Genomic DNA, 4,125 nt, shown 5'->3' on the forward strand with positions numbered 1-4,125 from the left:
TGGTGCTCACCCCTCATTCCCAGCTGCTGTTGTCCAGCAGTTTTTTATTTCCGCCTCTCCCTGCTTTCTTCAGTCTCCTCTCCCAGAGACACAACCAGCATCACCCCCTGGCTCAGCTCTGACCAGCAGCAAGTCCTTTTGGAGCCAACGCTGATCTGACATGGGGCAGCTGCTGGGCTTTGCTCACAGAATCACAGAATTTCTCAGAATTTCTATGTTGGAAGAGGCCTCAAGATCATCGAGTCCAACTTCTGACCTAACACTAACAGTCCCCACTAAACCATATCCCTAAGCTCTACATCTAAACGTCTTTTAAAGACCTCCAGGGATGGTGACTCCACCACTTCCCTGGGCAGCCTGTTCCAATGTCTAACAACCCTTTCGGTAAAGAAGTTCTTCCTAACATCCAGCCTAAAACTCCCCTGGCGCAACTTAAGCCCATTCGCACTCATCCTGTCACCAGGCATGTGGGAGAACAGACCAACCCCCACCTCACTACAGCCTCTTTTAAGGTACCTGTAGAGAGCGATAAGGTCTCCCCAGAACCTTCTCTTCTCCAGGCTGAACAATCCCAGCTCCCTCAGCCGCTCCTCGTAGGACTTGTTCTCCAGGCCCCTCACCAGCTTCGTCGCCCTTCTCTGGACTCTCTTGAGCACCTCCATGTCCTTCTTGTAGCGAGGGGCCCAAAACTGAACACAGTACTCAAGGTGCGGCCTCAGCAGAGCTGAGTACAGGGGGACGATCACCTCCCTAGCCCTGCTGGTCACACTGTTCCTGATACAAGCCAGGATGCCGTTGGCCTTCTTGGCCACCTGAGCTCACTGCTGGCTCATATTCAGCTGACTATCCACCATCACTCCCAGGTCCTTCTCTGCCTGGCAGCTTCCCAGCCACTCATCTCCCAGCCTGTAATGCTGCTTGGGGTTATTGCACCCCAGGTGGAGGACCCAGCACTTGGCCTTGTTGAACTTCATGCAGTTGACCTCAGCCCATCGGTGCAGCCTATGCAGATCCTCCTGCAGAGCTTTCCTACCCTCGAGCAGACTAACACGCGCGCATAGCTTGGTGTCATCTGCAAACTTACTGAGGGTGCACTCAATGCCCTCGTCCAGATCATCAATGAAGATATTAAAGAGGACCGGCCCCAGCACCGAGCCCTGGGGGATGCCACTAGTGACTGGCCTCCAACTGGACTTGGCTCCATTCACCACGACTCTTTGGGCCCAGCTATCCAGCCAGTTTCTAACCCAACGAAGCGTGCGCCAGTCCAAGCCAAGAGCAACCAGTTTCTTGAGGAGAATGCTGTGGGAGACGGTGTCAAAAGCCTTGCTGAAGTCAAGGTAGACCACATCCACAGCCTTTCCCTCGTCCACCCAGTGCATCACTTTGTCATAGAAGGAGATCAGGTTCTTCAAGCAGGATCTGCCTTTCATAAAGCCGTGCTGACTGGGCCTGATCGCCTGCTTGCCCTGCAAGTGCTGTGTGATGACTCTCAGGAGGATCTGCTCCATGAGCTTCCCTGGCACTGAGGTCAAACTGACAGGCCTGTAGTTTCCCGGGTCTGCCCTCCGGCCCTTCTTGTAGATGGGCGTCACGTTTGCTAGCCGCCAGTCAACTGGGACCTCCCCCAATAGCCAGGACTGCTGATAAATGATGGACAGTGGCTTGGCCAGCTCCTCTGCCAGTTCTCTCAGTACCCTTGGGTGGATCCCATCCAGCCCCATCGACTTGTGCACATCCAAGTGCCGTAGCAGGTCACCAACCAGTTCTTCATGGATAGTGAGGGCCACATCCTGCTCCCCATCCCCTTCCACCAGCTCGGGGTACTGGGTATCCAGAGAACAACTGGTATTGCCGTTAAAGACTGAGGCAAAGAAGGCATAAAGCACCTCTGCCTTATCCTCATCTTTTGTAACAAGGTTTCCTCCCGCCTCCAGTAAAGGATGGAGATTCTCCTTAGTCCTCCGTTTTTGCGTTGATGTATTTGTAAAAAGATTTTTTGTTATCTTTAATGGCAGTAGCCAGATTGAGCTCCAGATGAGCTTTGGCCTTTCTAATTTTGTCCCTGCACAGCCTCATTACCTCCTTATAGTCCTCCTCAGTGGCCCGCCCTCTTTTCCAAAGATTATAAACCCTCTTTTTTCTCCTAAGCTCAAGCCACAATTCTCCGTTCAGCCAGGCCGGTCTTCTTCCACGCCAGCTCGTCTTTGGGCACGTGGGGACAGACTGCTCCAGCGCCATTAAGATTTCCCTCTTGAAGAGCGCCCAGCCTTCCTGGACTCCTCTGCCCTTCAGAGACCACCTCTGTATTCCCCTTGCTACCAAAACCTTGTCCCATAAACCCAAAACACAATTTTGTGCAGAATTGTTCTCTACTGTATGATTTTTATGGCTGAGCAAATAAAGCTATCAGAGTAAATGTCTCTGCATCTTACACAATTGGCTAACGTGCCTGTGCCGTCCCCCTCCACTGGTCATTTCTTATAGCCTCGGTGTGTAAGTGTATTTATGTAGGAGAAATATGTACAAGACATGAGTTTTAGGGAAGTAAACTGAAACCACATACAGATGTTTTTTTTTGTTGTTGTTGTTTTTTATTCACTTTATGTCCATCCTTTATGCTTAACCTTATGAGCATTGATGCTTCTTTCCTGCCTTGTCTTTCACAGTCTGTACCTACTCCATCTTTTCTCCCATACTTCACCTCATACTTCTTGAATGGCTTCTTTGAATTTCCCTGCTGAATGCGATGTGCATTCTGCTCTTTCTCCAGAAAGGCCTTTTCATTTAAGACCATGGAAATTCAGGAGGTTATGTATTTATATACACACACACCCTGGCAGCAGGAGGAAGAAAGACACAGTATGGCAGCACTGAAATTTGTACATCACCCCCAGCCCCAGTTTAGAATGAGAAAATCTGGGGCTATGAGGGCAGCTTCTCATCCACCACCAAGCTCCCATGGCGGCTTCTTCATTGGGTAAGGAGGTGGAGGAAGAGCAGTAAGGCTTCTGTGTGTGCAGGTGTGCTACCCATCAAGGGGGGACTGCCTCAAATGGAAACGAGACTGAATTTGCAAGTGAGAAAGGGCATGAAAAGTTTATTTTTTCAGTGTAATAGAGCTAATAAAGCTGATAGTAAAAATAAAAAAATGAAAAACTGCTCATGGGAAATTGGTTCTGTGAAAGAGGTTTGCATAAACTTTTCCGTAAGGGAGAAAAAAAAACTATGAAATGTAAATGATTCTTCAGTTGCTAAGGGCTGCACTGTCACAGGAACTTGGAGATTAAAGGTAGCTGCTAGAGACCTTGTAGCTCTTCACATCTTTGCATGTTTTAAACTTCCTGGAATAGCATTAAACGTGGTAAGTATGGGTATGTGACTGGTAACTCCTGAATAGCACCTGGATATAATTTAACTCGCTACATTGGGAATAATTTTGATCATTTTGTAAATCACTTTTTTGGAACTAACAATGTTACTTTCTAATACCTGGGGAGAAATTTAACTTGCACGTTGGAAAACTACTCATTATTTTGTAGTAGATTTGTTTCCAATCTTCAGATAGGAAGGTGATTATTCAGATTCGTCTTGTTTTGTTAGGATAACAAGCAATTGACTGAAATCTGATCAAGTTTTCCAAAGTATAAGCTTACGTTCCATCCTGACACTGCAGCCTTTTCCCCCGGCAGGGTGACAGGCAGTTATATAGAGCACAACACCAGGTAAGAGCTGTTCAGAGCTGCAGGAAGCAGCTCTGTGTGTTGATGGGGCATGTAACCCTCTCTTACTCCACAACCTGCTTTTGGAAGGGGAATGTTACCTGGGGGAAGGAAGCTGATGCTGAGGCTCCGAAAGAACTCCCACATCAGGTGATGCATTTAGCAAGATAAGTTGGGGTTCTAAATGTAATGGAATTGCAAAGTATTTAATACAAGCGAGGTAAAAGCCAGCACATTCTTGTGATGCTTTCTTTCTTCTGCAAGACACAATCCCTCAATTTTGACTTGCTATGCTCTTAATTTCTGAGAGCAAAATGTACCAATAAGCCAGTGATCCAGCAATCCTAAGAGCCCTATTGTATTTCCTCTACCAGACAGTAAAAATAAAACACCAATTCGAGAG

The sequence above is a fragment of the Aythya fuligula genome, chromosome Z, assembly GCF_009819795.1.
Source record: "Aythya fuligula isolate bAytFul2 chromosome Z, bAytFul2.pri, whole genome shotgun sequence".
NCBI classification, from domain to species: domain Eukaryota; kingdom Metazoa; phylum Chordata; class Aves; order Anseriformes; family Anatidae; genus Aythya; species Aythya fuligula.